This window comes from Xiphophorus couchianus, chromosome 9 (genome assembly GCF_001444195.1).
Source record: "Xiphophorus couchianus chromosome 9, X_couchianus-1.0, whole genome shotgun sequence".
Taxonomy (NCBI): domain Eukaryota; kingdom Metazoa; phylum Chordata; class Actinopteri; order Cyprinodontiformes; family Poeciliidae; genus Xiphophorus; species Xiphophorus couchianus.
In genome coordinates this window covers 32,348,798-32,373,743 of record NC_040236.1, presented here as the reverse complement: position 1 = coordinate 32,373,743, position 24,946 = coordinate 32,348,798, and the positions used below count along the sequence as shown (strand labels likewise).

The window sequence follows — 24,946 nt, the reverse complement described above, 5'->3', positions numbered from 1 at the left end:
ACCATCAGCATCGTCGTCCTCAGGCTCTGGAGTAAAAAAAAAAAAAGGCGGACTGTATAATTAATCACACAGCTTGGTCTAATTAGCGACAGACACACAGTCACCTCTCGGCTTCCTCGGTCCTAATAGCAGCTGATGTTGTATTAACGGCAAACGGTGCAATCCCTGTGAGAGCCCCTCTTGATGAATCTGATGAATGTGACAATAATTAGTGAAGACAGATGAGAGTTAAATTACCGCTGACAATGTAATGCTATCCTGTCTGCAGCCAGGAAGAGGGACGAGCTGACAGGCGCACGGGAACCAGTTTAGTTTCATACAAATTATTGTTTTCATGCAAATCATGATGCATTAATTCAGCATAATGAAAGTCCTAATTGCAAATTTAGTTTGACGTTGAAAATAAGTTCTCCATGTATCTAAACAGGTGCTGAAAGATTATCTAATAAAAGTATGCGGTGTGGTTCTGTGGTCTGTTGGAAACTAGTTTTTTTCCTTTAAGGAATCCTCAGCCAGGATTTTGGGTTTATATGAGAATTTTTGTCTCATTTAATGAAGTGCAGAATGTTCCTGACATAAAGCGCTCCAGAAAAACCCTGAAAACAATCATCAAAACACTCACAAACAAACCAACAGCCTAAGAAGAACAAACTGTCCTCAGACGGCTGAGAATATTTTATATTTAGATGGATGAAAATCTTTTGAAGATGAATTTCAGACGTCAACACAGGTAGAAAGTTAGCTTTTCAAATAAAATGGGGACAAATAGTGAAAAACACAAACAGCAGAATCCACAATTACCATAAAGTTAAAGAATCTTTTTGGGCAAAAAGGGGAAGAATATTAAAGCAGCACCTTTTTTTTTGAACGAATAGTTGATAAAGTCTATTGGACGTTAAAGGGACTAATGTGACCCACTGAGAGATTTATTACTACAATTTGACAAAATAATTTCAAAACAAGACAAAGGAAAACAAATATGTTTAAATATTTAATTGTTGTAAAGATATTTCTATCCTTTTCAATATTTTTTTATTTAACAGCCATTATTATCATATTAATGTGTCACATTGAGATATTAGAGACACCAGAATATTTTTACACAATTATAAGTAAAAATATTTAACTTAATTCACAACTTAACCATTTTTTTTCTTTTGGATTTTTATGATTATGCAGGGATTTCAACCTATTTTTTTAAATAAGATTTTTCATGTTTTATTTACAATATAAGAACCTCATCTGCTAACTTTTCCATGTCCACGTTATTAATACACATGAATATTTTTTTCGTGCATAAACAGCATCCAAACTTGCTGAGATCATATTCTGAAAATAGTCTGAAAAAGGCGATTAAAACAATAAATAAATAAGATATTCTTTTTTAAACTGATTCATCAGGCCTTGGCAAATATAATGTATGTGAAATGCAGCAGCAGGTAGCTCAACATGTTTTATGTAATCAGCACAAAGTTGCTGTAAATTCCCTTTTAAAAATGTTTCAGTGGAACTTTAATTGCACAAACGTACCTTAAAAAAATGTCGACACATAGAAATGTGAAAAACCTTGAGAAAAGTTGGAAAAGCATCAGTGAAACCTAATTAGAGCTCTTTGCTACAGAGGCAGAGCGAGTGGTGATGATGGAGGAGAGAGGAAGAGATGGAGGGGAAGAGACTGTAATTGTTTTCGTCAGACGGTGGGGAGCTATCAGGGCAATAAAGTAAATTAGCAGAGCAAACAACAAGACAGAGAGAGAGAGAGAGAGAGAGAGAGAGAGAGCTGGAACGGGGGAAAGATGAACGACAGGCACAAGAAGACAATGAAATCGGTTTCTCTTATTTTCTCTCGGCTGTGGAGGAAAACACACAATAGTCACTTTAGAGCTGAGTGTAATGAGACCATAACTCCTGTTCGCCTCCAACAGGCAGGAAGATCGTCCGCTAACAGCGCCCCCTCTGGCTACTCCGGTTTCCTCCCACGGTTCAAAAACACCATTTTTAATTGGTTGGAGATGAATTTAGGTTTTTCCGTAATGGTGTTTAGTCATTTAGGAGCCACATGTTTCTGGAAATGATCTCCCTCTCTAACCTACGTGTGTCAAACTCGAGGTCCGGGGGCCAAACTAAGTCCACTGCAACTTCTTATGTGGCCCTTTAGACTCCAGATGAAACAGTTGTGTGCTTAAATATTATTTATCAATAAAATCAAAGCAGTTTTTATCTATTTACTGGAAAATTACATCAGTCAACTTTTCTTGCTAATCCATAATTGTGAGTTAATTTTTTGCAAAAATGGTCAAAGCAATAAGATCAATCAAACTTAATTTGTATAGCAAATATAGTAAATGCTTTACATCATAAAAACATGCAGTGAACAAGTGAAACATTACAGTTTTTGCTTCAAAAGCAACTCCATCAGGTAGATGTAAAGGAACTCAGGGATTCAGCAGTTTTGCAGTTTTCTGGAAGTTTGTTCCAGATTTGTTGTGCATAGAAGCTGAATGCTGCTTCTCCATGTTTGGTTCTGGTTCTGGGGATTCAGACCAGAACCATAAGACCTGAGAGGTCTGGGAGGTTGCTATGACAACAGCAGATCTTTAATGTATTGTAGTGCCAAGCCGTTAAGAGATTTATAAACTAGCAACAACATTTTATGGTCTATTCTCTCAGTGGAAGGATTGTAGAAGTGGGTGATGTGCTCTGACTTCCTGGTTTTAGTCAGAACTCCAGCAGCAGCGTTCTGGATCAGTTCACAGGTCTGGATTTTTTTAGTTAGACCGGTGAAGACACTGTTGCAGTAATCAATACGACTGAAGATGAACGCATGGATGAGTTTCTCTAGATCTCGCTGAGACATTAGTCCTTTAATCCTGGAAATGTTCTTCAGGTGATAGAAGGTCGACTTTGTGACTGTCTTCATGTGGCTCTGGAGGTTCAGGTCAGAGTCCATCACTACTCCCAGGTTTCGGGCTGATCGCTGGTTTCCAGCTGTAAAAACTGAAGCTGTGCATTGACTCTAGAACTATAGCTCTAGATCGTTCCACTTTAGGTCCAAAGATAATAACTTCAGTTTTGTTTCTGTTTGGCTAGAGAAAGTTTTGGCACATGCACGCATTGATCTGTTCATTGATTGGATGGTTCAGAGTCACCTGGTGACATCGTAATGTGAAGCTGTGTATCGTCTGCATAGTTATGGTAGCTAATCTTATTTCCTGTTATAACCTGAGCTAGTGGGAGCATATAGATATAGATATCCAACCAAGTTGAGCACTGGACCTGAAAGTCTGACCCAACTCTCCAGTCATTTCAGTAATATGTCATGGTCAACAGTGTTAAAAACTGCGCTGAGGTCCAACAGAACCAGCACTGTGGTTCTTCCACAGTCCATGTTGCTAATCCACCGCAGCGATCACTTATTAAATAAACACCAAGCCTGAAAACATAAAACTGTAACAAACTGCTCTTGTGTGGAAAACGTTTGAGTATTTTTTAGTGTTGAATCCCGAAACATATAGTGGTGGTGTTGTCAGTCGCCATAGCAACAAGTCTGCGTGTACCGTAGCAACACAGGGAGCGAGAAAAATTTGGTTTTGAGTTGTTATTCAACGGTTTTTCTGTTATTTTTTTACCAGATTAATAATACGCACATCTCATGTAGTTAACAGCATCGTTCTGTCGCAGCGGCGCTTTTATGGACGGCATGTGAAACAATCAGCTTTTCGCCCTCCAGCGTTGTGCGCATACGCAAAATTTCTGGATGTAAACAATAACATGCAGCGTGTCGGCGGTGTTATATAAACCAGGAGCATTTTTGTCAGGTAACTACAAACTCATCCCTAATCAGTTTCTCTGCTCTGTGCATCTAATACACACACAGTTTTAAACTGATGAACCAAACGCAGCTCTGCGTCGCCGGATCATGTGGCTTTCAGCGGCTCTCGCCATGGCAACCAAACAGGATGTGACAGGCCGTCAGTTGGACGCTGTGGTGACATGTCAGGTAATGGAGCCTGTGTCACTGACATAGCGAGCGCGGGAGAACTCTTCATTATGGGAGAGCTGTGTGTGGGTGTGGAGGTGTGGGGGTGTGGGGGTGTGTGAAACAGAGGGAGTTAAAGAAAACACAGCAGCCAGCCTTTCCTCTGTCATGTCTCATTTCCAAGATGCTGTAATTCTGTAATTGTACAAGGCAAGGGGTGTGTTGCTGCGTGTGCATGTGGGAGTGTGTGTTGAGTAAGGACGTTTTTTTTTTCCTTTAGCAGTTCACTGAGTTTATCTGGTTAATGTTTGCATCATCTTACAGTTTTAAAGCTTGGAATGTTTTTAATAATTTATAAACAAATCTTTATAATTTATAAAGTTTTCTAGTCATGAAGTCTAAAAGCATCACTTTAGCTCCTGTTTAAGCCTTTATTCTTCTCTGTTTTATTAATTATTACTGTCACAACTCAAATTGTTTGCATTTTATACATTTCTAGTGTCTATTTTGTTAGTTCTGCCTGCTTGTCTGGGTTATTATGATGTCTGCTGTTGCCTTTTCTGGTCAAGTCACCCTGTGAAAGAGAACTTGATCTCTATAGGGTTTTATCTGGTTTAATAAAGAATAATAATAATTATAAAATGTTTTATATCATTCTAGATTCTGAAGGGGCAGTATTATATAAAATAGACTTTTTCTTTTTAAGCTTTCCATCATGTTATAATTTTATTCCCTCATCAAAAACAAACCTGAAGTGTTGCTTTGATTTTTTTATGCATGAAATCCTTTAGTCTCCATGGCAACCATTCAGCTGTTCAGGCCTGGTTGGACCTAGCCCCGCCTTCAAGGCGAAGCTCCTCCCCCACTCAGCTCCTTCAGACTAGCCAGCAGCAATTAGCAAACCTGTTTCCGTTGCTGAGATCAATATTAAAAGAGTTTGGTTTGTTTGACAAAACGCAGCGTGAAAACAAACTGCAGCAGTGAAAATGTAACAGATGTTCCAGTTTGGACCCAAATCAAACCGAATCTACTGGTGAAAACACACCCAGATCCAGTTTGATCTCAGAAACACTCCCAATTCTTAATTTTCAAATCCAGCTTGTTTTCTGTTATAGTTCATTAGTTAGCTTGACTTTATTGATTGTTGTGTAATAACAAAATAAATAAAGTTACATACAAACAAATTTTAAAACAAAAACAAACAAAAGAACAGCAGTAAAGTATTTAAACGTTAGGAGGAGTAGGAAGAAGCATGAGTTGTTTTTACAGCCACACCTCTTACATCTGTAGCATCATCCAATAAATCACTATTTATGTCAACTTGGTTTTAAGTCGTTATTACTTAGTATTTTCTCTGTCCATATCTGTAACTAATACACTGCATGACATTATAAGCTAGCATAATTTTCACATCTTAATTCTAAATGAATATACTATAATGCAGTTATATTTGACAACTTCATTAAATAGAAACAAAAACATTTATAATAGCACTAACAGCAGTGATGACCATCTTCTTAAATTAAGTTTTAAACTGTTTTATATTTGGATATTGTTTGATTTGCTTGAATCATTACACAGTCTCACCCCACATACAATCTGAAATGTTTAAATTCACATTTTTCCCCTGAATTATAAAGTGCTTCCTATATTACGAAGAACTTTTGAATGTTTTCCAGTAATGATTGATACTCACAGTGATTAACAATCCCAAAAGAGCAACAAGTGTATGTAAACTTCCAATCAGCACCGTTCTGTTAGAAACCTAATGGATGCTTATAACTTCAGATGGGAACAGGAAGTGATCATTTGGAGCATGTCGGCCATCTGATGTCACTGTGTGTGTGTGTGTGTGGGTGTATGTGTATGATGAAACTGGCAGTAGCCATCATTTGATTGACAGGTGGTTTGTGAAACAGCTTTACACTGATAGTGACTGTTGTGAAGGCTTTGTGTGCTACAAGGCCCTCATGTGGCTTTGCGCCGGCCCTTTAAATACTCCATCTTATCGGGGATGCTTCTTTCTTGGCTAAGCGCTGATAGATGAAACGCTCCTCTGTTTTGCAAGACCATCTCAGAGAAATGTATGTAAAATGTATATTGTCAGTTTCGGTTTGTTTGGTTTTGGTTGCCAGGATGTTTGGTCTGGGTGCGTTTGATTCGATGCGTTTGGGCCGATGCGACGTTGGAGACCGTCCCCTGGGACAGGTGATAGCTTATCAAAGTCTTAGCAGCCCTTCTGCAGCAGTGATACACACACACACACACACACACTTCCCACCTGCACGTCTATATGAGGGTTTGTGTGTGAAACTCTTGTCGTCAAGTGAACGGTGTTGGAAGGACAGTTTGACGTTCCGCTTGGCATCATGGGACGGCGCTGTCGCCTGACGATGCTGCCACCACAGAGATAACCTTCAGGGTGACAGTCGAGACAAAGACGCATGCACACACACACACACACCCACACATACACACACGCACACACACACACACACACACACACACACACACACACACGCGCAGCAGACTTCATCTGCTGAGCTAAACGCAGAGGGATTGATCCTAATTAGTGCTAATCGATATGTTGATTGATAGTTTCACTCCGAAGAATTCATTTGACTTCCAAACAAAATAACCTGAAATGACAACAGATAAAGATGAATTAAAATGAGAAGATTTTCAGCATTTAATAGTTTTTATTTAACCAAAGACAGATTATTGAATGGAAAAAAGAAAATTCTAAAAAAAAAAAAAAGGTTTTAGTCTTTATCAATATTTTTATTCTGATTTTTTATTAGATTTTTTTGCATTTGAGCTCAGAGGAGTGGGGATTGTCTCTTTTTATTTATTTTATTAAACAGTAAATAATAATTATAACAAAAGGTTTAAAGTTACATCTAAACCATTTTATTTCATGTAAGACTTATTCTTAAAAGTTTAACTTGTTAGTATGTGTTAGAAACAAATTTTATTAATGGAAAACATTAAGAAGTATTAATTATATGATGACTTAAATAATTACTTTGTGTCATGTATCAGCATGGGTAAGCACTGGTCTCTTAGGAATCTCACATTAATTATAATTTTATAATTATAAAAAGTGCAGCAGAAAATTAAAAAGTAGCCATGGGAAGACTGAGCAAAAGTTTGAAAACATTTATTCAGAATCAGAAAAAAAGGTTCAGCTGCAAGAAGAATGTTTTCCATGATCATTGTTTTAGTGCTTTTGAATAAATATTGTTGAAATGTTGGAGTTTATTTGCTGCCTTCTAACCTTTATAATCTTAAACAAACATTGATGAATAAATTCCTCATGTGTGTTTTTCGTTGAGTCGTAATGTCTTATAGCAGGAGGTTTTATGTTATACTATTTTACACAGTAGTTTAATAATGCAATGTTTGCTTAATGTAATTTTTAACATAAGACTCAAAGACATGAATATAAATATCCTTTATTGTCCCATAGAGGGAAAATTTAGGTGCAACAGCTGCAAAGTAAAAATATACAAACATACAAATAAGAATCAAAGACTGAACAGTAAGAGCACATTTACAACAGAACATAAATAAAACTTTGTAAATAAAATATAATTAAATAAAAGTCACTAAAGTCACTAAAATAAAAAGATAAAATTATAAAAAAATCTAGATCTTTAAAGGTCAGATTCATGTTTCCATCAAATAAATAATATAAAAATATTGTTGTGCCTTTAAAGGACTTTGGATGATGCACAAATATATAAATACGCAACATGTTGTGTTTGGTTATTTAGATGCAAAAAAATTATTTTTACATCAAATTTGTAAAAACTGCACAAATTTGATGTAAAAATATATATTTTTGCATTGAATAAATACAATTGTTGAATAATTGCCATCTAAACCCTCTATTAGAAGATTACACAACGTTTCTGTTTGTAATGTGAATCTCAACGGTTAAACCTTTTAAAAATGTAAACGTCATATTTTTCTTTGCCTCCTGTGGGTTAAGGAAGCCATGCTGTTGTCCTGCAGAGCTGCACTGTCATGCAGATGTAAGCTAACGATAATCAGCATGTTGCCTTTGTTTTAAGTCTTTTGTATGTAAAGCATTTAGTCAGCATGCATGATGCATTTTAGTTCTGGGGGTAAGTAGGTAAATATCACCTCCCAGCATTTCCTGTCTTCCTGTCACTCTGGGCGGTGTTAGCTGGCGTTAGCTGCAGCTTTAGCACCTGTTGTCAATGCTAACAGTACAACTTAGTCGTCCAGAAACAATGCCTGCAGCTTGGAGAGGATTAGTGCTAGTAATGTGGGTTAAGAGCATTAGCTCAGGGCTGATTGTTAGAAAGTAGAAGACAATAACCAGGAAGTAATTAGCTGAAGGTGATGTTGCGAACTAAAAAAGCCTGAAACGCACCAAACAAAACCATTCAAGATGTAAAATTTATAATAGAATAATACATTAGATGATTGTGATGCAATGTCTGAGCCGGTGAAACAGCAGAGGAAAGTGAACTGTCATCTTTAAAAAAAAACGGAAACAGAAGTTATTAAGAGGCTCAGCTGGGATTTTGATAACAAACGTTTTTCCTTTCAACATATGGGAACGTGCCGCTTAGATAATGTTTCATCCCTAATCTGGTTTGCTCATAACTAGAACACAGAGGTCCAATTTTAATATAAATCACTAATAATCTGTACAGTATGTGTTATAAAAGGCCTTGCAAAAGTATTCAAACACCTTGAACTTTAGTTTGTTGTTGTAATGTAACAAAAAGTGAGAAATTAATTTTCTTGGCATTTTATGTGCAACACAAAGTTGTGCATCATTTTAAGATTATGGGGAAATTAATATATGATAGATTTCACTCTGATGGTCAAACAGAAAGAGAACCTTTTGGTATTTTGGCTGTTAACTCTTTGGAAAAACAATACATTTTTCAGTAGAGGTGTTATTTACTATTTACCTGCAGGTTCTGTAAATAGAAAAAATCTGAATTTTATATTTACTCAAGTTTTCCTAAGTAATTCTTATAATTTGAAACATTTAGGTATGGAAAAAAAGTTAACAAATTCTCTTTCACAGAACATTCTCAGAATTTGTAAGTAATTTTTGCTTACATATTTCAGGTATCACCTCTTTAAAAATATCTGCAGTATGTTTATACTTAGATTTTGTGTTTATATATTTAAAAATACAATGGCATATTAGGGCTGTTGCAGATAGAAAAGAAATAAAAAGCTCAGAATTTTTTTTAGATTAATCTCAGAAATTAAAAAAATGAAATAAAAAAAATCTGCGCTTGAAAAGCTCAGAAATTAAAAAAATATATATTCTTGAACATTTCTGAGATTAGTCAGAAAATGTGTTGGAAAAACGGACATTTTGAGTCCTTATGAGTCCATAAGTCGAAAATTTGCAACTTTCCAAACTCAGAAATTTCTGACTTTCAGAAAACATCGGAGAAATTTCCAGTTTTTCTCTAACAGATTTGCAACATTTCAAATAAAGAAATTTCCACGTCTTTTCAAGAACATTTTGGAGGTAATGTACTTCTGCGACAGACTGGCGACCTGTCCAGGTGACCCCGCCTCTCGCCCAGAACGTAGCTGGAGAGGCAGCAGCTCCTCCCGACCCCATGAGGGACTAGGGTGTTAGAAAATGGATGAATGAATGAATGAATGGATGGATGGATGGATGGAAATGTACTTTTTTTCTTATTCAATCTGCAATGGTTGTAATTGACACAAATTAGAGAAAATTCTTGAATTTTGGAGTTTAGAATTGTGACACTGATAAGTGCAGACCTATATGATCGGATTCCTCCTCTGATGCCAGCGGCAGGCCAGGTAATGACGGCTATTTTAGATTTTTCTCTGGCGGCCTGACACAGATTATCCCCCCGCTCTCTTCCTCTCCTCCCATGGCGTCTGGTTTGGGAGAAAGGCCAACGGGAAGTGGTCCGAATCTCCTGTTGGCTATCAGCAAAGTGCCACTCAGTCACCCTAAGGATCCTCAAATGTGGATGAGCAAATCCACACACACACACACACACACACACACACACACACACACACACACACACACACACACACACACACACACTTATATAAACACACCTGCACTGAGTTGTGTGTTTAGCAACGGACAGGGAAGAGATGGTGATGAAGAGGAATGAACAAAGAGTTTGCAAACACAGCAGTTATAAGAAATGATCAAATGATTATATGGAAGTAAAAAAACATCTAAAATCTCAGAGTAGAGAGCAACAAAAGACACAAATCTCATCGCCTCAGGAAAGGAGGGGAAGATCCCTACAAAGGATCACACAGTGAGCCTCTGTAATTGAGGAAGGTTGTCATAGAAACCCCTGGGAAGAAAGAAGCATGTAAAGTGTCTGTTGACACTGCAAACACAACAAAACTGAAAACGAAACCGATACTTTAATTCATAAATCTTCTCATATCTGAGTCTGAAATTCATCGCCGCCCAGTCAGACAGCTGGCGAATATTATCAGATATAATTTATCGATGCAGCTTGTGCTAATTATTGCTAATTGGAACAAACAAGCTAAGCAAACATGTCACGCTAATAACAGAACAGAGATGAACGAGGATTTGTGGAGTTGGTGCTGAAGTGCAAAACGTCTCAGTGTGGAAAAAGACACTAGACTAATCACTCTCATTGTGGCCTATTTCCATGGTAACTCCCCGCCGAGCCGCAGCGGTAATTTAGCCTTGCTAGCTGACGACACAGAGCGAGTCATTATCTTAGCGCCAGGCTGCGGCCCCCCCTATTTAACGATTCACGCTATGAATGAACAATTAGAGAGCAGATTGTTGGCCCAAGTAGAGGAGAGATGGGAGAAAGACGGGGTCACTTCATCGCTGCCCATCCACAAACTGACTGGATTTCTAATTCCACACACAGAAAAGTCCAAAAATACATTTAAAAAATGACTGATACAGATCATAAATCTCTCTCTATTCGTCAGGATTCACTCTGCAGAGTTAGAAGTAGTTAAGTTTGTTGCGCATACCTGAGTAAAAAATGTAAGGTTAACACTTTGAATTCTTTAAGTGCTGATGAACCTGCATACAGTGAGTGAAATTCTCCAGTGAAATGAATACGACTGCTGTAGAGGCGGAGGTTGGTTATTCCTGAGGAATCCACTCATCATGTCCATTTTTACCTCTGAATGCAGCTGCGGCCTTTTCCATTGACGAACCATTTTCTGTGGAGCTCAGCACCAACATGTCTGCTGAAAGTAAAAATTCATCTCATAGAATCTCTACAGTTTTGTTAATTAGGTTATAGCATTCAGTTTAATAGAAAATATGGAATGCCATTGACTTTTAGTTGGTATAGAAAAATTCACAATGAGAACAAATAACCTGCTTTCATTCGGGTTTTATATATGAGGACATAGTGAAACATAATCTGGTCTTTTCCAGGGTCTGAAACTGTATTTATTATGAAACTATACCATGTTTGTTAGATAATACTTGTACTAGCAACTTTAGAAGCGGTGGAAATTTAGCATCTCGCTTCAGTAAATAACGTTACTTAGCAGTTAGAAAATATGCACAGAAATATGCATTGGAAGCTAATGCTAAAGCGATAACAGGACAATGTGCTACAACATGGAGTATTTCCCTCAACAAGGTCAAAGTTCTCATCACACACCTACCTGAAGTGTTCGTGCTTCAGGAAGTCATTCTTTTCAACAAACCTTTCGCTCATAGTTACAATTTTAATTTATTAGTGATTAGCAGTGCTAACTCTGTTGTTGATTTTACTGCCGATAACCAAAGATGTCTACCTTTATTCCACTGAAAGTTCACAAAACAGCCAAGTGTTTTAAATTTATCTGGAAAAACGTATTTAGCTGAAGCTAACTGCGCAAAACATTTACAAAGTTAGCAAAAGCGCTAAGCTAAAATTAGCTTCGTTATTAGCGGAAGTGTGCCCGGCCCTGATTTCGTAGATGGCTTAGTTCCTGGTCTGCTCAGTAAGTGGACCAACTGTGTCCTGTTGCTATGGCAACAACTAAAGGAAGGAAATTAATGACTGTAAAGATTGTTTCAGATTACTAGTTTTTGGCTGTTGTTGCTGAACTTTAGTTGTACGTCAACACCAATAGACTAACAAGTTGTTTTAGCTTCAGCTGCTAACTTTATACATGGAACAATGTATTTGATATGCCTATGTTTGTTAACCAAAACCACACTGTCTCTCACAGTCAGTTAAAAATATTCCAAGAATCCAAGACTTGAGTTTTCTAACAGTATCATTCATTTTTAAATTCCTTCACTGTGTCAAGATGGCAAAGAATTAAAATGGCAGCTATAGAAATGGAGAAAACATGGACTCTGGTCTTTGACCCATTCTGATCAACACAGCTGTTAAGTTTTAATAGTTACACTGTATTGGCCAAAGTATGTTACCATTCCAAATTATTGAATTCTGGTATTCCAATCACTGACAGCCACAGGCATATAAAACCCTGTGGGAAACATTTCAGGATGCCATTTTTCTGGTCCATAAAGACATGAATGACTTTAGAATGACCTTTGTGTGCTTGTATGGAGTCTGAAAGCCAGGCCTTCTCATCCAACATCAGTGTCTGACCTCACAGATGTGCTTCTGGAAGAATATAGTCATAATTTACATTAAACTCACTCTGAAACGCTTATCAAAGCTTAACCAGAAGAGCTGGAGCTCAAATGGTTCTGGGAATAAACTGCACAAATTTAGGCCTGTTGCAGTGATAATCCCATGATAAATTAACACAAATTCAATTATTTCCATTTACATAATTTATCAATTTGATCTTTTCCTTCTTTTCTACCAAAAACCGAATGTTAAAGTCTTCAGTTGCTGTTTTTGTCTCCACTGGGCCATTTCTTTTTAGGACAGTTTTGTTTACAGAGACTTTATAATTCATTTATTTGTCGTTTTGTTTGTTTATTTTGGATATTTAAAATGTCTTCCAGTTCCAGTGTTGAATATTCATCAGAATTTAAAGTTTATTGATCCTTGAGAACGTGTGCTTGCATTTGTTTCATTATTTTACTTGAAAATGATCTCAAAACAACAATGTTATCGTTTATTGCAGCAACTTCTGGGACAATTTATCATCCAGCAAAATTAATTGTGACAAAATGTATGTCAGTCTCTGTTGTTTTACTGATTCTTTTTGAAATCGACACATAGCAGAGAGAAAATGAACAATTTTCTAAGTGGTAATTGATGATGTTCTAATTTTTTGTGTTGTCAGTTATTTGCAGCATCAAATTCATAATTCTAATTTAATAACTGAAATTCTGAGATGAAACATCTTCAAAAAGCACATAAAACTTTATGGTAAAGATTTGTGACTGCCGATCTCCTGGCTGGGTGGATATCACTTTATAAAACACTTGTATAAAGGAAGTGCAAATTACCTATTTTGTCAGCCAGCTTTCTTCCATTTGAGATGAAGAGCAAGGCCCTCGATGCACACTTCATCCGCAGCGTTCATTCAATTTACAGTTCACACCTCTCCCCAACACACACACACACACACACACACCTCCCAAACAACAACTCCTTGAAGGTCAGTGCCTTATTCAAATGACGGTGCTGTGGTGTGTAGTTGGTGTGTGTGTCTGCATGTGTTTCGTTTCTCCCTCACTGTCAGGCCTTTTGTGCGTCTCCTGCTAAAGAAGCTGTCAAGCCGCAGCGCTGAAGGGCTCACAGGAGGGACAAAAAGCATACTTTTTGTTTTGTTTTGTTTGCCTGCCGTCGTGTTCGGCTGAATGTGGGAGACTGAGAGTGAAAGGTAAAGAAAGGCGGGTGAGAGTGGAGTACTGGGAGGAGCGTAACGTGTAATTTAGTGTTTGCCTCACTCTACTGTACATTGTTTTAGTCGTGCTAAAGCTGCTCTTTGTTAGGCTGAGGAGATAGCCATCAATCACCTGTCAGCTGGTCAAAAGGGACAGCGAAGGGAAGAAGGGGCCCCTGTGTCCCCCCTCCTCTTCGTCTTCCTCCTCTTCTCCGCTACCTAGCAAACTTCAGGGTCCAGGGAAAGCCCGGCCGCTGGATTCCGGTTTGGATCAGGAGTCCAGGTGAAGGCCAACGCAGAGGCAGGAAAAGTAACTTTTTCCCATCTTGTTTTGATCTTCAGAGGGTGAAGGATTCATCGCTTTTGTTTTCCTGTTGCTGATGTCAAAAAGCTGCTTAATAGGAGCGTCTAATTGTAATATGACACCTCTGCAAACCGCCGTGCCACTCAGAGTCGTCGGTCGCTGTCACCAGACGACAAACCCTTCATTATGCTAGCTAATGTTAGTGCTAAGATAAGCTAACAGACCCATTAGTGCCAGTTCATTTAGCTCGTTAGCCAGAGCCTCGGGGCTGATGACATTCATTATATATCATTAGTGCACAATTAACATGTCTCGCTCTGACACGGCTGCTCCCAATGTTACACGACACTTTTAATCATGTTTTATGAAATGATTCGGCTGCAGCGACATGATTTAGGAGTTTTTACATCATGAGGCGTTCATTACATTAACCAGCTGTAACCGTAAATGGAAGTGTAGAGAAACGCCGTGCAAATCCTGAAGTGACGCTCTGCAGTGCATTTCATCTCAGGAATACAGTTTGTTTTGCTTCACCTTCATTTAGGAAATCAACTTTTAATTGTTTCTCAAGCAGTTGATGCCAACCTAAGTATTTATTTCTCCAACTAAAGAGTCAAATGTTTATAAAAAAGTGGATTAAAACTGAGTTTTGTAAGTTTATGTTATATAAGTTTTAAATAATCTTTTTAAAATTGCTAATCTGACATCTGTTCAGTTTAATTATCCAACCTTCTGCTGGAGATTACTTCTGGTTCTAAGAGAGTTGTTCCTTTCTACTATCACCACATGTTTGATCAGGACAAGGATTTGCTGAGTAAATAATTGGAGACGAACCAATTCAACATTAAAATCCATCAGTCCTGATGTTTAAACATTGGGTATCAGTGAAAATGTGCAGATCTATTCAGTCTAATTCTATGCTTTTGTAACAGATGTGGAAAGGAATAGTACTCTGCGTTGGGTTTTTTTTTTATTTCCTATAAGACAGTGGAACACACTCAGCACCAGGTATGATAGACGATCACTGTCACAGTCCAGCAGCTCCATTAGGCAGCCTCTGCCTTTTTTTATAGATTAACAACAAATGGACTAAAGAAAAGTAAAATCTTGCACAAATCAACATCAAACCACAAAATAAATCTGTGTATCCATTACATACCTATAAGACAGTGGAACACACTCAGCACCAGGTATGATAGACGATCACTGTCACAGTCCTGCGGCCCAACAAACACATTTTGGAGGGAAACTTTATACAAACTTAATAAACGTAACAAATTAACTTTAACCAACACCAAAGTTTGTTTTAAAAACACTTGCACAGTTAACCTTATATTTTTGCAGAACAAAAGCTGTGAAAACTATTTTTAACAACATAAACATTATTAAAAGTGAGAGGTAGCTTTAGCACGCGTCTTACCAGCAGCTCCGTTAGGCAGCCTCTGCCTGGCTGCTGCAGCTACGTCACTGAACATTGCTTTGTGCAACACTAATAACGTTTCCCCCAAAACAATATTTACATTAGGAACCAAAAATAAAAGCAGTCAAAACAGAAATAGCCATGTCAGCAGACATGTTAATTCGACAAAATAGAAATAAAAATGTTTTGGGAAGGTTCATAAAATAATAAATAAATAAAATTAACTCAGCTACACTTTACTATTTATTTTACATTATATGTAGAATTCCTAATTTTACTTTCTGAACGATGTGAAAGACGGGTTGTTGCAGTTTATTTTTACATGTTTGACCAACAGTTTTCAGTTTCTTTATTTTCTATTGGCTGTGTGACATACAAGTCATTTTTTCACATGTTTGTGAAGCTTTTTCATCTTTTACAAATTAATCTGTAATTCACTACATTTATGTTTGTTTTAAAAAAAGAAACATTTTGAGTCTAGTTTTTCTGTATCGGATCGGTACCAGTTGATTCTAAACTTCATATACTCTTCGTCCTCCTCCTCTTGGTATTGGTATCATAAATGAAAATACCATTAATAAATAAGTAATAATTTTATAAATTTACATTATTGCAAGCCCAAACTGCCTTTTGACTTGTTGGTTTATAAATACAGTCAAATTAAACTGTATCTACTTAAATTTAAATATGATTTTATTCTATTGGTATAAACTAGGTTTATACCAATGCAGTGCATTAATTTGTTCACAGATTGTTTAATAAAATAACTCAAACTGGACTAACAGTGAATGCTAAGCTGAGCCTGCAAAGTATTTTTCTTACTTCCTGAGTAAATAAAGGCCTGAAAGTTAAAAATCATCCTCATATGTTGCACTGCAGAGATGCATATTAGGAAAGATGAGATCCAACATGCATTGAGCTTGATGCCTTAAATATTGTTCATATTTACTTCCTGCTGTGGTATTTTCAGACTGCTTGGTGCCATTTGGCGCCTTGGATCCAATCCAGACTTTTCTCTTTTTCTCTCTCTGCTCTTTCTTTTCTTCACTCTGTGAAAATGAAACCCGGCAGCAAAATAAAACCTCTCAAAAAGAGGAAACCTTTTTCAGTTCAAGATAATCAAATATTCTTAAGTGCATGTCAGTTATGATGTTAGCATATGAAATGTAAACCTGCGCTTCATCCACACTGGACGTCTGTCCTGAATTTATCTGGTAGGTTTGAGTTTTAAGATTAGATTTGCCGGATGGAGCATAAACAAGTTAGACAAAAAAAAGTAACATTTCTGACATTAAAGTCAAAATTTTGAGCAAAAAAAAAAAAAATCACATTTCTGAAGAAGTCAGAACTGAGATTCTGAGATTAGTCAGTATTCTGAGAAAAAAACTGAATTTTTATATCTAAGTCAGAATTATGATTAAAAAAAATCAGAATTATGTCAAAATTGAGAAAATAAAGTCCCAATTCTAAAAAAAGGAGTCAAAATTCTGAGAAAAGGTCTGAATTCTTGTTTTTTTTCTTAATCCTCTTCCGTATGGATTCTTGCTCTGTTGTTTTTTATTGATGGAAATGAAGGAAGAACATCAGAAACACAACTCAGAGATCTGTGTGTCAAAGATCTAAGAACATCTCCAGACACACACACACACACACACACACACACACACCCACACACACACACACACACACACACGGCAAGCAGTATTGATTTTTCTGTCTCCAAGCTGTTGAGAGAGTGCGTGTGTGTGGGGGGGGGTGCGTGCGTGTGTGTGTGTGTGTGTGTGTGTATAAAAGGGATTAAGGCCTTGCTCGGCTAAGATACCATCAGCCATCAACCCTCCTAGTCCGCTTCGGGCTTTCCCGGCTGCCGCATTGTCTATTCTGCTCCGCTATGTGAAAAATGTTGAATATCAACAATGGCTTTCAGTGGCGTATTGTTGAGTTTTTCTATGAACTAATCTTGCCTCAGTGAAAGAGACCTAGGGCTTGGACCAAACGTCTAGAGCCACAGCATTCCTAGCTGGCGAGCAGAAGGCTGGGACTGAGGGAGGCGGCAGGCTGGAGGAGAGGCAGGGACAGCCGAGGGCCACGGGCCTGGGAGTGTGGGCCAGGGCCCGGGGTCCGGAGCCTGGGACAGTGGCTCCAGGAACGGGTTACTGAGCGGAAATGGGGGAGGTGTGAGGGCGGGTACGGACAGGAAGGTAGGGAAGATGGAGACTGAGATGAAATTTTTTTTTTTTTTAAAGCTGCAGGAAAGAAGCAAAAACTAACATGAGTTCTTCCCCTCTAAGTAAGGAGGTTTCAGAATCTGGAAATTTGGTCAAATCATCTAAAACAAACTTAGCAAAACACCAAAATGTCTGACTTTCTGTCACGTGGGAAGCAGTTTCCTGTTCCTGCTCTGGATGTAAGGCTGCAGCGGACGCCCAATCAGACGACAGGACCGCTGATACTGTCATAGCGACGAGCGTGACATCATGGCCAGGTAAGCGCTCTGAAACATTTCATAAATAATCAGCTGGACGACTGATTGGTGAAATCTTCCAGAAGGCCACCAGTGATGAGTTTCTATCAGGGATGAACTGATCTGATCGTTTTCACTTCCGATATCTGAGGTCTGGTATCGGCTGATACTGAAAAGATCCTGGAAATGTCAGTCTGTCTGTTGCAGTTCAGTCATGATAAAGGTCTTAATTTTATTCCATAATGGTCTTAGAAAGTCTTAAATTTGAGTTGATTAAACCTGCATAAACCTCATCATATTTTTTTATTTATTTACATTTTTGTCCATGTGAAACATTCACAACATCAGATGCTTTTTCATAATTACAATTACAAACGCACTGATCTACATTTTTCACTACCGATGCCAATATGTGATAAGATCCGATACAGAAAAACAGGTGAATTAACATTTTTCTACTAGTTTATTTGATAACTTTGCTGCAGTACTTCACACTTTATTGGACCAATAGTTTCACCAGTTTGCTCAAACATGTAAAAACAACTTTAATTTGTTCAGTCTGTGCGATTAGCAGTGTAACAATTCATGTAAAATAAATGACAAACTGAAACTGACAAAAACAAAAAGTTTGGTCAGATGTGTAAATTAAACTGCAACAAATATTCTGTCAGATGGTTCAGAAAGAGCAATTAGGAAATCTGAAAATAATGTATAACAATTAATAAAGCATAGAATCAGACTGAATAGATCGGGCACATTATCACTGATGCACGATCTAGAATTTTTTTTTGATATTGGGACAGTTATTAAAATCGGCGAATCGCTCATTTTTAAGCCTCTGGTAGCTAAATGCTAGCTCTGTGTTGCATCATTTCTTCATTTCCTGCTGTAAATGAGGAGTTTCCTGTTTATGTTTCATGTTCATGATCATGAATTTCCTTCCATGATGAACTGGTTTATTCAGAACCAGAGAACAGAACAATATGGTGAAATCTCCTCTTGCTATATTTATGCTAAGCTAAAAAAATGCATTTCTAACATTGAATCCAGGCAACAGAAACGAAACCCAGCGCTTAGCAGGAGACTCGAAAGAAAAGACTAAATGTGTACTTATTTACCCAAATCTGTATTATTATTGTCAGTTTTTATAGATGAGTGGGAAAGTTCTGGATCTGCATGTGGATTTGGACTGGTTTTAAAGACGGTTCTGATCCATTTTCATATTAATAATTAATACTGTCATCTCTGCTGTTGTGTGATGGATGTTTCTGTCACTGAAATGCAAATATTTGACAGATTTTTCCACTAAATCATCAATCTTGCTTAAATCACACATAACCAATGTTCCTCTATTTGTCACTAAAATCCAATTATTTAAATAATGAAAAACATTAAATAGGTTAATATCTACATTTTGAGATTATTTTATTTTTCTTGTGCAAGTTGCTGCTCAGATCTTGTCTCTTGGTGCTGCAGTTTATGTAATTTATGAAATTCTTTATAAACATAAACCAAATAATGATGTTAGAAAATGCAGACAAGAATTTCTCAAGAAAAAAATTTCTTAGTTGTGCTTTTTTTCAATAAATATTGTTTTGCATTTTTTTAAAACAGATTTGCATAGATTGGTATAAAATTAACTGACTTACAAGTAACATTTCAGCAACATATGAGTTTCCTTTAAGTCAATAATTCCTTTAAAAAGTTCTAGCTCCATAGATTGAGAGTTAAATTTGCAGGATATGTTTTTTGAAGGTAAAGTTGAGTTTTTATTTTTTGGCTGTATGCATGCAGAGCTGAGCGTCTGCAGGGGTCAGCAGGGGTCGTATGAGGCTCTTTGGGGTCAGTGCCACAGCAACCTGGATCTGAGATTTGGTTGGCTTAATCCCTCACCCCCAAACACACACACCCCCCCACACACACACACACACACACACACACACACACACACACACACATACACACACACGCCGACATGTGAACATCAATGCAGTATAATCGTTGGCCTCTGGTGATTTGTCCTCTCAGCTTGAAGCCCTGTCATTCCTCCCAGCTCTCTTCACAATTACAGCCCTGAACTGAACTAGAAAATCTGCTTCAATTTAGCAATTAGTCCCGAGGCCACTGCCTCTGTGTGTGTGTGTGTGTTTGTGTGTGTGTGTGTGTGTGCTCTTATGAGAGCCACAGGAAAAACGTTGACAGTAGCTGAAGAATGTGAAATTTTTGCAAATAAAAACTTCAGGCTGTTATTGGAAAAAAATGCAAAAAGAAAATATTTTTTTGTTTATCATTTCTTGAGATTTCAGAATGAATTTATTTATTTGAGAAAAAATAGACCATTAAATGTAGCAGTTGATAGTTACTAAAATAATACCAAAAATCTGTAACAAACATCCAGAAAACTGCAAAACTACCGAAACACCGACTTTCTTTAAATCCAGGCTTTAAACCACCTGTTTAAAGTTGGTAATAAGTGAAACATTAATCAACATATTTGATTTTTAAGGATGGCGTTTGACTAATTATAGTATTTATATCTTGTTTCATAATTGATTACTGATGTTTTTATGATGTAAAGCACATTGAACTACAAAATAAACTTTGAAATGTTTAGAAATCTGATGCTTTGTGAAGTAAAACATCAGACTGAGCTGAAATAACTGTTTATTCTCCTGATTTACTGAGACTGTCGGGTTTTGCTGCGTCTAGGACCCTGAATCCCAATGATGAAATATTTTAAATGCCTGTCTGAGTTTCAGTTTGTTCTGCTAGTTTAGGACACAGTGATCGTCAGAAGTGAAAGCAATCCTGGGTTTTTCTCTGATTATTTCAGCAGATATTTGAGACCTTGAGTTAGACTCGGTAACAAACAAACTGAACGGTTATTTTATGAGATGCGGTGGTTTTCCTTGAGCCGAGCTCAGTGCTGAGTCACAGATGTCCAGTTTGTTGACAGGCGACAAAACAAGACGCAGAGGTATACATGTATATGTGTCAGAAGTAACACACGGCTTAAAGGGACTAATTACAATAAATATTTAACACTTTAATTCTAAGAATGAAATGTGGAATATTTTCCTCCCATTCTCTCCGTAAAGCTTGTTTTTGGGGAAAATGTGTAAAAACAAGCAGGCTAACGTTAGCATTACATGCCATTGCAGTTTTGAGTAATGCTTCCCTTATGCTAATGCTAGCTATGTATCATCTGATGATGTGCAAGTTGTTGATAGAACATCAGATGGTGTTTGTTACTGTTTGCTAGCATGCCCTTAGTAAATGCTAGCATTTCACCTAACTTTAACATGTAAATAATGTTAGCTAGTGGTAGCTAACATTAGCTTTATGTTTATGTTTGTTCTGTGTGTCTCTGTGTTGCTCTGTAATGGCTTGGTTCGATAGCACCATGCTAATGGTAGCATGTTGTTGTCAGCATCAGCAAACACACTTGAATTTCTTGAAAGTAAAAGTCTTTTTTTCTCTGTTGCAAAAGTTTATATTTCTAAAAGGCCGTAAAGCTGAAGTTTGATGCATTTTGCTTTTCAGTCGGTAAAAAAACTGTGACTGAATTAGTCTTTAGAAAGGGTTATTGGGGCGACCCAAAGATTTTTGCTATTCATTGAATACGTGTTTTGAAAACATTATACTTTACATAAAACTCATAAGCCCAAATCAGGTGAGTTGTATTATTGTTTTTTAGTTTTTAGGATTCTAAACAAAATTCAGATATTTGAAAATGATCAAGTTGTATTCAATTTCTTTGAGAACAACATGGAGCTGATACATGGCATTAAACTACCATGTATCAGTTCATAACTGCTGATACATAATATTACCTCTTACTGTACTGTAATTTGCATTAGTAAAATAATTTCTCCTTAGTGGATTGGGAACCAAAACTGGCTCCACATCCTGGTAGATCCGGCCCTGGTTGTTGGGCAGTACACAGCAGGGTTTCTTTTCATTTTTCTACTGTAAATTTGTTTTTTTTACTGCAAAAACACAAAATCTTACCAGGTATTTTGGGTCTAGTTTGTAGTGCAAATATCTTAGTAAACTTGAAATAAGACAAAACTAACTACAAGTAACTTTACCAAGAAATATGAGTAAAGTTTAATAATTCCTTAACATTAATTTAAAAAAAAAAAAGTATTACTGGCAGATGAGGTCACCTATGTCATGAAAGAAATGTTTTGTTATAATATACAAGTATGAAGGAATTATACTTAAAACAAGTTCTTTTATCTTGCTCAATAGATCTGTAAGATTTAGTTATTGCTGTTTGTGTTTTGTTTTCTAGTCTTTAAAGAACGACAAAAGAAACTTCATAAAACTGTGTTTAACTTTTAAATAAAGATAAAAAGACAATCAAATTTCTCATTCAATTGCAAAATTCCCTTGACCTCTGTCCTGATTTAATCCCTGAAATCAGGACAGAAATTACGATACTTCCTCCCTGCCTCAGAGGGAAAAGCCGTTCCCCTCCCACGAGTCTGTAAATACAAAAGAGGACAGGACAACCTCGGGTTCATAGATTTAAAGTAATCCAAAGGAAGGTCTCAACAAGACGGGCGAATCCAGATGAAACTGAAAGTGCGTGAAGTGGGATGAGAGGATGAAGTGGACGTCGGAGGAGAGGAGAGCGCTGACGGTTTTCATTCCCCGGGGGGCGGCAGGCCTGGCTGGGCAGCAACAGAGACGCTTAGTGCCACCTGGCTTCCCCCTAAAGACTCCTGCCCAAGCATCCCGCTCCCGTGTCTCCTCTTTCTCCTCTCCATCGCTTCGCTCTCTCCTCCTTTTGTCCCTTCCCTCCTTCACCCTCCAGTTCCTCCTGCTTGCTCTCTTTTTCTCTTGCTCCGTTCCTCCATTCCCTTTTCACTTCCTCCCTCCCTGTCTTGGCCATTACAGACACTCAGGCGGCCCGAGAGGCAGGGGGAGGGCGGCGGCGGGATGGGGAGAAATTGAGGCGGCACAAAAGGCCCTGATGCTGCGGTCCAACCAAAGTGGCTGGCTTTGAAAAGAAGCTGGCCAGATTCTTAATGCTGCGAGTGGACAGAAACACTTGGACACACAGTCTCAGTTCTTTATCCTCATCTTTTAGCTGTTTTGGCCCCCAAAAAGAAAAAAAGCACATCATTTGCCCTTCCCTCCACCCTGATGTTTTATCACACACATTAAGATGTGATGGAGGATGGAGGAGAAGAGGCTAATACAGTTTTAGGCCGGACACTTAAGAGGCTGAAAACTTTTCCGGTTTCTAAGAGAACAGGCGCGCGCGTCGATGTTTGTGTGTGCTTGAGTTTCTGTCAGAGGTTGTTTCTGTTTTTAGTTTACATTAAGGCTGTTTTCACACCTGATAGTGGCGCAGACTCGGTTTGGCTGCACTGAGTCAAACCGACCACACTGCAAAAACACAACCTTGCCAAGTATGTTTATCTAGTTTCTAGAGCAAATATCTTAGTTCACCTGAAATAAGATGGAACTAACTTAAAGTAACTTTTCATCAAGATATGGAAGCTTCTTTTAGGTCAAGAATTCCTTGACTGTAATAAACTTCTGTTAGTTTATAAATCACTGAATGGCTCATTATAGATCTGCTGTTGTCATGGCAACCTTCCAGACCTCTCAGGTCTTCTGGTTCTGGTTCTGCTCCGCATCCAGAACCAGAACCAAACATGGAGAAGCAGCATTCAGCTTGTATGCACCACAGATCAAATGTTATTTATTTTAGCAACAAGGCATTTCAAAGAGCTTTACATCATAGAAACACACAGTCAACAACTGAAACTTTATATTTAGCCGTCGTTACACATCAAAATGTTGATTTTCATTTATTATGTTTCAAAAGCAGCTCTAACCCGGTGGGTTTTAGTCTAGATTTAAAGGAACTCAGTGTTTCGGCTGTTTTGCAGTTTTCTGGAAGTTTGTTCCAGATCTGTGGGGCATAGAAGCTGAATGCTGCTTCTCCATGTTTGGTTCTGGTTCTGGGCATACAGAGCAGAACCAGAACCAGAACTGAAATGTTGCTATGACAACAGCAGCAGGTCTTTAATAGTTTATTCTCTGGAAGGACTGTAGAACTGGGTGATGTGCCCTGACTTCCTGGATTTAGTCAGAACTCCAGCAGCAGCTTTCTGGATCAGCTGGAAATCTGGAACAAACCTCTGGAAAACTGCAAAACAACTGAAACACTGAGTTCCTTTAAATCAAGACTAAAATCTCAGCTGGTTAAAATTGGCTTTGACCCATAATAAATGAAACATTGACCATCATTTTTGATGTGTATGATTCTGGTGATGGCACTCATCAAAATATAATGTCTGTTCAATTGTTGATGGTTTTCTTCCTAACTTTTTCATTTTCTGGTCTTATGATGTGAAGCACATAGATCCGCCTTGCTGCTGAAATATGCTGTACAAATAAACTTTGTTTAATATTGATGAAAAAGTACTTATAAGTGAAATAATCAGCCTGTGCAACTGGAACTTTTTCATCTTTATTAAGGAGGTCTTGACTTAAAGCAAACTATTTCTTTCTGAAAAGTTACTTGTAAGTTTGTTTTCTCTTAATTCATGTGAGTGTGAATTAAGAGAGTTAAAACTGGGCCAAAAATACTTGGTGAGATTTTGTTTACGCTGTGCAGACCCTTTGAAAAACTTGTTCCCCACCTCACCTGTGGGGGCGCTGCACCAAGAACCATCAAAGGAAGCAGCATGAAAACCTCTGAAGAAGACACAGAACCCAACTTCCTTCTTCATTAAATGTGAACAGAAATGGAGTGGCGTCAGAATTTAGCGGCTGTAGGATTTCTGTTTTGAAAAAGAGAAAAATCACGAGTTATTTCTCCCATTAGCACTAGCTTAGCATGTTTGTTTTGGTTATATTTACCCAGAATGCCCTGCGCTGCAGTCCACTTTCTGCTTTTGAAGCGGTCTCCGGTCCGTTTGGCGTTCACACATGCATTAGAAT

The 24,946-nt window shown here is 37.7% G+C and overlaps 1 protein-coding gene and 1 long non-coding RNA gene across 3 annotated transcripts in view; one reads left to right on the top strand and one right to left on the bottom strand.

Moving 5' to 3' along the window:
• Positions 1-15,251: 15,251 nt before the first annotated feature.
• On the bottom strand, positions 15,252-15,744 carry LOC114150565 (uncharacterized). Its single transcript, XR_003596779.1, has 2 exons — positions 15,517-15,744; positions 15,252-15,313 (listed from the first exon to the last, which is right to left on the bottom strand). It is a non-coding gene; the product is annotated as an uncharacterized LOC114150565 (long non-coding RNA).
• A 1,776-nt stretch (positions 15,745-17,520) lies between these two features.
• The window catches only part of sox2 (SRY-box transcription factor 2), a 95,611-nt gene continuing 88,185 nt past the window's right edge, over positions 17,521-24,946 (top strand). Inside the window, exon 1 of one of the 2 annotated variants that reach the window (XR_003596775.1) lies at positions 17,521-18,001. The gene's annotated coding sequence lies outside the window, so the exon portion shown is untranslated. The remainder of the gene's footprint in view (positions 18,002-24,946) is intronic. The other variant, XR_003596774.1, reaches the window with a different exon arrangement.